This window comes from Apis florea, unplaced genomic scaffold (genome assembly GCF_048593485.1).
Source record: "Apis florea isolate Af1SG1 unplaced genomic scaffold, ASM4859348v1 contig_3747_pilon, whole genome shotgun sequence".
NCBI classification, from domain to species: Eukaryota; Metazoa; Arthropoda; class Insecta; order Hymenoptera; family Apidae; genus Apis; species Apis florea.
The window spans coordinates 180,247-188,828 of record NW_028256832.1 but is presented as its reverse complement, the minus strand read 5'-3'; the positions used below and the strand labels follow the sequence as shown (position 1 = coordinate 188,828).

General features: G+C 23.0%; 1 long non-coding RNA gene across 1 annotated transcript; it reads right to left on the bottom strand.

Annotated features, from left to right (window-relative positions):
• Positions 1–58: 58 nt before the first annotated feature.
• Positions 59–4,972, bottom strand: LOC147656497 (uncharacterized). Its single transcript, XR_015294328.1, has 2 exons — positions 4,194–4,972; positions 59–655 (listed from the first exon to the last, which is right to left on the bottom strand). It is a non-coding gene; the product is annotated as an uncharacterized LOC147656497 (long non-coding RNA).
• Between the last annotated feature and the right edge of the window lie 3,610 nt (positions 4,973–8,582).

Sequence of the window (8,582 nt, the reverse complement as noted above, 5' to 3'; positions counted from 1 at the left end):
AGAAACATAGAAAAACAAAGTCTTCTTTAGCTTTTCTCATTTATAAATTACAAAAATATGATCTAATCAATGTCTATGTTTATTCTATAATACAATGAACAGTTGCTCCTTTTTCCTTAAAATGAGATTTTTATTTGTCTAATGACTCAGTCTTTTTACTCGATACTTATCTTCAAAACATTAAATCAAAAAAAATTACATGGAATGATGGAAGAATTTTTTATATTAACTTTAACTTTCTTCCATTCAATTCTCATTGGCGTATTCTTTGTAGAAGATGAATTTTTGTCCATTAAAAGCGAAGAATGTTCTAACAAATTCCAAACTTCGTTTTTCTTTACTTGCTTTCCCGTTCTAATCGTTTTTTTTTTTTTTTCGTTATAAACATATGCGTCTCGTGACTCGTTCTCGTCGCCTTTAATGAAGTTCAATTTTTTTCTGCCAACTCGATCGTTCCATCGGGTTGCTCGCTCGCAGCCTTGCAACACTTTTCCTGCAATTCTTGCAACCGTTGCTCAGTCAAACACGATTTCCCCGAGAAAAACGAAAGTAACATTTCTCGCTGCTCCTCGTGTTAAGTAGTTTATGGCTCGCTGATTTGCCGATGGATCGTTCCACTGTCGAAATAGCTAATTGCTATATCTGATGTTTCAACCTGTGAATAACAGGACTAATTAGATGACCGAATATGGATCATGTATTTATAAATAATAATATGTATTATTGATATTGATATACTTCAATTAATAATTAAAATATTAATCAATAAGTTAATGTATTTCAAAAAAGATATTTAAATCTTAAGAGGATTAATTTCTTTCAAAGAAACTTTTTCCTTATATTAAGTTATTTAAAGATTATTTGTTTGATATTTAAACAGATGTTAACACGTCTTAAATTCGGTTATTTGTTTATTATTTAATAAATAATATATTTTTAATAAAAGATAAAAAATTAGAAAACTTGTAATGAGGAATGTAAAAAAAATATGTACTTATACGAAAGATGAAAAAAGTAATAAAAAGTTAAAAATTCTTCTTTCGGATTCGTCAATACATTATTTTATGCAATTGATATTGACGAATAGGTAAATTCGTAGTTATATAGGGAAAGGGAATTAACAATATAGTTGTTATGTCCATTTAATTAATGGCAATTCGGATCTTTTCTCTCCCGATTAACGACAAGGTAACGGATGGTTCAATGTTTGTGAGTCAATTAAGTGAATTTATGGTACAGTGATCAGGTAGTATTTATACTTTGATGCTATTGAAATTTGGCAGAAATAACGGTTTGCATCCATAAATAAGACCCATTGAAAATCGTAAGAATCAGTAATAAAACTACTTTGGATATATTTACAATGCTAAAATTTTTAAAATATTTGCTAATGAATATGATTCTTTGTGTTAAAGATTTTTAAGTAAAAGCAATTTCTTTAATCTTCTAAAATAACTACAAATCGGAAATTTTATAAATTTTAATTCATTAAATAACAAACAATTTTATCAACAAAATATAAAGAAGAAAACAAAAATGTATTCTTAAAAATCTTTGCAATTATTATTCTTCTAAATTAATTTATTCTTCCAAACCAAATAAATTTATAAAACTGATCTTTTTATATTTTTAATCTATGAAATTATTATATATAAGAAACGGTCAAGTAGTTAAGATACATTCTATTCATCTATTAATTTTTTGATTTAATTGTTACAGTGATTGACTAATAATTTTCAATAATGATATTGTTCTAATACTGTTTTTTATACTTTTATTCATACAATATATTCATAATTCTTCTCTCAAATAAAATAATTGCAATACTCATCATTTTAATTTGCGAATGATGAGCCAGCTAATTGTTATATTACATTCTAATACTGTTTACATTTTAATGTGCATAATAGATGCACGATTCACGAACTTATGAAGTAATGATGAAATAATAGAATCAATGATATATCTGTAAACGTGATATTCTTTTTGTAAATTCTTTATAAAGTATATCTAACAAAATAATATATTGAAGTTTAATCAAGAGAATTTCTGGATAAAAACTTTTTAAGTTTTTTGAGACTATAATAAATCATTTTTACATATTTATATTATATAAGATATGGTAATTTTTCCTGAAACTGACAAAAAAATTGAGACCTAATTGACATTCAAAAATTATTGCAGATTTCTATCACTAAAACAAAGATAAAAATATAAAATATAATAAATATAATATAAAATATAACATTTGTTAAAAATAAATTTTTAATTAAATGACAATAAAATTTAAAAAATATATCCATCATAAATTAACAGAAAGTTAACAGAAATATTTAATTTTATACAGGAGTAAAAATAAAAATGATGTGAATTTACGTCAGCGACTGAGAATATGTTAATTAACCAATATACGTGTAATATGTACATAATATATTTCTATTAAAATTAATATTCTACTATTCGCTTAATTATAATTATAAATATATTTAAAAAACTGTAATTCTTTCTAAATCTTATTTTATGCTGATGATTCTATATTTAAATATAATTTCATCCGAAATAAATTCATAATAAATTAAAAATTTCTTTTGAAATTGACATTAAGAAGCTGAGAAATGAACATTGAAAACTATTGTTTTATAAAAATATTGAAAATTGGAATCGTGTAATATTCAATGATGAATTTTTTTAAAGAAAATTACATCCTAACTAAGAATATGCAAGACAAATATCTCAATAATTTGTGAGAATATAAATATAAAAGATGTACGATATTAAAATGAGTAATATTTTCAGTTCAATAAAATTTTGTATAAAAAAAACTATTTTTTATAGAAAAATTATATTCACAATCTTATATATCAGAATATCTTTACATATTATATATTTCAGGATAACTTTTATTATTGTACTGATAAAAATCATATGTAATATTGTTTATTTTAAATAAATAATAAAGTAAAAATAATAAAATAAATAATAAAATGCAAAAAAATTTATATACAATAAGGAAATAAACACTGAAGATTAAAAAATCGAATCATGAAAAAAACATTTGGAAAATAAAAAAGGACGAATTAACTTTCGAATAAAACTTTCGAAAAATAATTGCAACCATTAATATCTACCATAATAAATACATTTATTATTATTGTTCATTATTATTTCTTTTTAAAGATATATTTATAAGTAAATAGATAATATTTTTTCGCAAATTTTTCAATTATTATAATTCACATTTCATATTTCCCGCGCAATATAAAAACAAAAATTTCTAAAAAAAGTATACTTCGATACTTTATATCTGCTATCTTTGATATAATTATGTCTACATTTACATTATGCAGATAATATGAATAAATCAATTTTCTGCGTGTTAAAGTTACTTATCGAATTATGGGCATTAAATTGTTCTAAAAAAATTTGTTGAAAGTAACCAAGCGCATATATATGCGTTTAATGAAAAAAATATTGATTAAACATAAGAAATATATCTATAAATAATATTTTTTTACAATTATATCAGTATAAGTAAATCAAAAATTTTTTATTTTTTTATTTTCTGATAATATTTAGCAACTAGTTATCAAAAATATTAGTTTTTATTTTAGGAAATTTTTAAAATCTAATCCAAACCTTAACCTTAACTTAACCGCAATTTATTTCAGAACTTTAATTTAAACTCAAATTCAATATTAGTTACGTACAAACATTATGATTTATAGTTTAGTAAATGCATTCCGAAGAATTTTATACACATTTATACATTCATATATACATTTCCGAAATAAAAAATAATTTTCACATCAAAAATGATATTCAACTCGTAAAGTATATAAATAAAATTTGAAAATTTTTAGTTTTCCAAAATAAAATAAATTTTAAAAAATTAATGTTAATTTATATACTAGAAAATAATTACAAATATTGCATTTTTAACAATAACAATTTAACAATTTAATTTTGTTACATTTGAATCGTAAACTGTAACGAATAATATTCAGTTTTCTATTCGGATATGAAAGCTTGTCAATGATTCGTTATACGAAATTTTCCAAGATAAAAAATGTTTCAAAAATTTAAAAAATTCAAATGTAATTATTAAATATATGCATAATAATATAGTATAGTATAAAAGTGTACAATATTCATTTGATGCTCAATCCGCAATAAATGTTCTTTATTATACTTGCCTTTAAACTCTTATTATTCTTGTTCTTTGAAAAGCTGCCGACCCTTTTTTTTCTCCAACGAGCACGGTAAGATAGCACACGTCGACGAAGCGTGGTTCAAAGCTGACTGTAAGCTTTTCCCATCCCTCAACATTCAAAGACCACTTGTTGCTTGCTTCGACCAGTGATTCTCACCTCTTTATATCACAAGATATTGGTGACAAGTTAAAAAATAGTTTTTAGCATGAAACATGCGCGATCCATGCACACTACTATAATATTTCAGTCTTTTAACGCGCGCATTAAACCGTCAATTGACACTTCCTTTCAGTGCAAACTGCTCTCGCGGGCAAAAATCGGCCGCGAAGAACGTGTCAAGAACGTGATCTCGAGGAGCCACTTTCACGAAATACGAAAGTCGCTCGACGGGGATACATATCGAGAATTCATGTTCACTGGCTTGGTTTTTTCGGTTGATTATCCACAAAGAAAGAACGAGCACACTTCTTCGACACGCACGGTCGCGTGTCAGAATCCACAGCGGTTCTCGACGATGATTGAAACATCCGCAAGGAGACCGCGTTATGAACGATGCACGGACGGTTGTCGAAGTACACTGTGTCGCAGAGCCGCATCGACTGTATGCACGCCGAGGTAGCGCGCATTTTCGTGGGCGTGGAGCGGTGAATTAAAACGGGAAAATTAAGGACGATTGACACTGAACTGCCGCACGTCAGGTCACGGCGGCCATTGCGCGTCCCGAGGCACATGCACGCCGCCACATGAAACAGCGCCATCCCACTTCGCTTTTCTACACAGTGTCCTAGCAGTACTTTTTGTGTTTTTACTATTGTTAAATGATATTTCATTGATCTTAAATATATTTCATTATTTTATATATATCATGTAAAATATTTATAATAAATTTAATATTTAAAATATTTAAAATTCATATTATTTCTATATAGAACGGAAGTTTGATATTACCGATTGAGATCCTAGGTTAGAAGAAATGGCGGGATATGAAATAAATCAAATATGGTATAATTTTCAGGTAATATAATTTTAATTATTAATAATAAGTATTTTTAGTATTATTAATAAGTATTATTAATAATCTTATATTATTTGAAATTGTTTTGATATTTTGTAATTAGTAAGTATTTTGTAATTAACTACAGTTAATATTTAAATAATGTTTAAGAAAGAGATAATTTGAAATTTAAAAAAGATTTTTGAAAAATCATTTTCGGATAATGATTAAAAAATATTCGAATAACTAATATCCATCCTAAAACTTCTTTTGAAATAAAAAAGTTTTATTTTGTGACAAATTAATATAAATAATGAATAATTATCCAATATTATTTTTGTAGTATATTTTTATATAAATTGCATAAAATAAGTGACTTTAATTGCAAGACACCCAATATATAAGTTGATTCGATAAGAATCCATTGCGTTGAAAGCACAGTGTGTTGTGCTAGCATGGTGCCCGTTACTTTTCCATCGTGCTCACGTCATAGAAGCAAAGACTCGTTTCCCTTTTATAATCAGTTTTGAATCCATAGTTTGACCCATCTCATATACCAATTTATTTTTATATCGATGTGAAAAAATTTCAAATAACTTATTGTCAAAACTATCTTTTTAGATAATTTATGTTTAATCATAACAATTTTTTAAATAATGTATAAAAATATATATCTGCTATTCAATATAATTATTTAAAAAAAGATATAGATTTTTCTATATAGATTTTTCTAAATGTTTTATTATCTAATGAAAAAAATGTATACATACATACATACATATATATATATAAGCAATAATATTAAAGAATAAAAATCTTTGAAACTGATATAAATATAATATTTTTTTATTATATAAGAGAGAAAACATTTTTAAATGCAATAAGTTTTGGAAAGTAAAGATTTTAAAATAATAATACTTTCACATTTTCTTAAATAACACAAAATATTAATTTTTTGTATGATTGTTGCTAAATTTGATAACATTAATAAATTGTTCTTTATTGTATAAGAATTGTTTTGCTAAATGATGAAAAAGAATGTATATTATTGTATATATATATTTTAAATTAAAAATTATTCTATTGAATATTTATTTGATGTGAAATGTTTATCATATATCAATATTTACTTCTTTTCATTTACTTTTCTTATTTAAAAATTTTTCTTAAAATTAATATTTGACTTATTTCACTTTTTTCTTGAATTGATTTCTTTTATGTAAATATTCAATTCATACCTATCTTAAAATAAATTTGGATATAATTTTGCATTGGATATAACTATTTATCTATTAAAATCTACTATTTTACTAAAAAGTAACACAAAGTAAATAACAAATATGGTATATCTCGTGACCTATTTAATTAAAAAAAAATGATATCAAGAAAGTCTTAAATGAATAATTTCATGCTTTATTTCATAAATGTTTTATCTCATATATACCTATGTATATATGTTTAAGATATAAATCAGATTTTTATATTTATTTAATATTTATATCGATACAATATATATCAGTTGCTTTGAAAACAATAGATATTTCTAAAAAAATTTTACATTAACAATTCTGTCGACAAAGCAAGGAAATCTAATGCATACATAATGAAAGATAATAAAAATCCAGTTTCTATAAAAGAAAGAGAGAAAGAGATAATAGTAAAAAATAAAAATTTGAGGTATAAGTATTAAAAGAAAATGTTGAAAATGTCAAAAAGAAGATTTAATTAATGTTGAATATAAAATATATTCAGCACATAACGATGTGCTTCCTGTGTGCTTCGATGTAATTGAACGGTACCGAGAAAATGGGGTTAAACATTAATGGTAATGTTACATTTTTCGGGTCACAACAAATGATCCATGTATATTATATTTTATTTCATGTTATATCCATTTATGCATAACATATATCTATCTCAAAAGAATACAATAGGCAATTTTTATTCAAATAAAACTACGTAAAATAATTTTTTAAAAATAAAAATATGACAATTTATAAACTATATTTTCATTGTAAGAATTGAAAATTAATATAATACTACGTTTATTATCGGTTTATTCTCGTTTCTATATTATATATTCATTTTTTTTTTTATTATTATTACTATTTAATCACAATTATTTATGTCAATGGCTCACACATTTACTATAAAACCACATGTTCGATTAGAAAAAACATGGAGCATTAATATTCTTGTCACCATTTTTGTACCGTATGAATGACGATTAAAATTATTTTCAGTGACTGCAATACGGGACTGTGACCCATATTATTGGAAATAATAATAATATATTTTCGTTAGATAATAATTATTAACTCATGATAATAAATTTATTCATTTCTTTTTTTAATGAAATATTTATTCGAATTTTTGTAAACATGTAATAGAAATTTTCATAATATGTTTTTTGGAATAATAACAATAAATATATGTGAATATAATATAATATATAATATGTATTCATTAAAAAAAATAATTTGTTATAGTGTATATCTATAGAAAATATCTATAGAAAATAATTTACATAAATAATTAATCTTACATAAATAATTACTAATACATCTATACGTATAATTGAATATGAAGAAAAAAATAATATTTTATATTATAAATATATATTATACATTTATTATTAAAAATATGAATTAATTTTTTATTAATTTTCAATTTTCTATTAATTAATAAATAATAATTATTAATTTTACAATTTATAATTTGTAAACTATAAATTGAATTAGAAATTAATTAGAATTAGAATTTATTTTTATAATTTATAATTGAATAATAATATATAAAATATATTCATTTAATTTTTCTAATTTTTTGATAAATTTATTATTTATAATTTCAATTTTTTAATATATAATATCATAAATTAAATTATGATTAAAATAATTTATTATTTAAGCAAATTTTTTAAGCAACTTTTCTCTTATCATATAGATTCCGAAGAAAATATAATACTTGCAATACTTTGTCATTCTTGAGATATCTATGTATAAGTGAAAGAAATAATAACATAAGTAAGTATGTAGATATATTGTAAGCAGATAAGCAGATCAATGATCTCCTATATAATATTTTCATTCACAATATCAAAAAGAATCTAATAGATAAAAAAATACCACAAAAAATTATAGAGTACCAAACTAACATAAAACATTTGTAAATTTTACGTAAAATATTAATAAAACTATAAAGTAATATGGTTTATATAAAAATAATAAAAAAGCACAAATATTTTTTTCATATGTTAACAAATTTTCCATACAAGAGTAATTATTTTTGATTACTATGATTATATTATAAACCATGATTTACAAATTTAGATAAAAGAGAACTGATTATATATATGTTTACAGTATATGTTTACA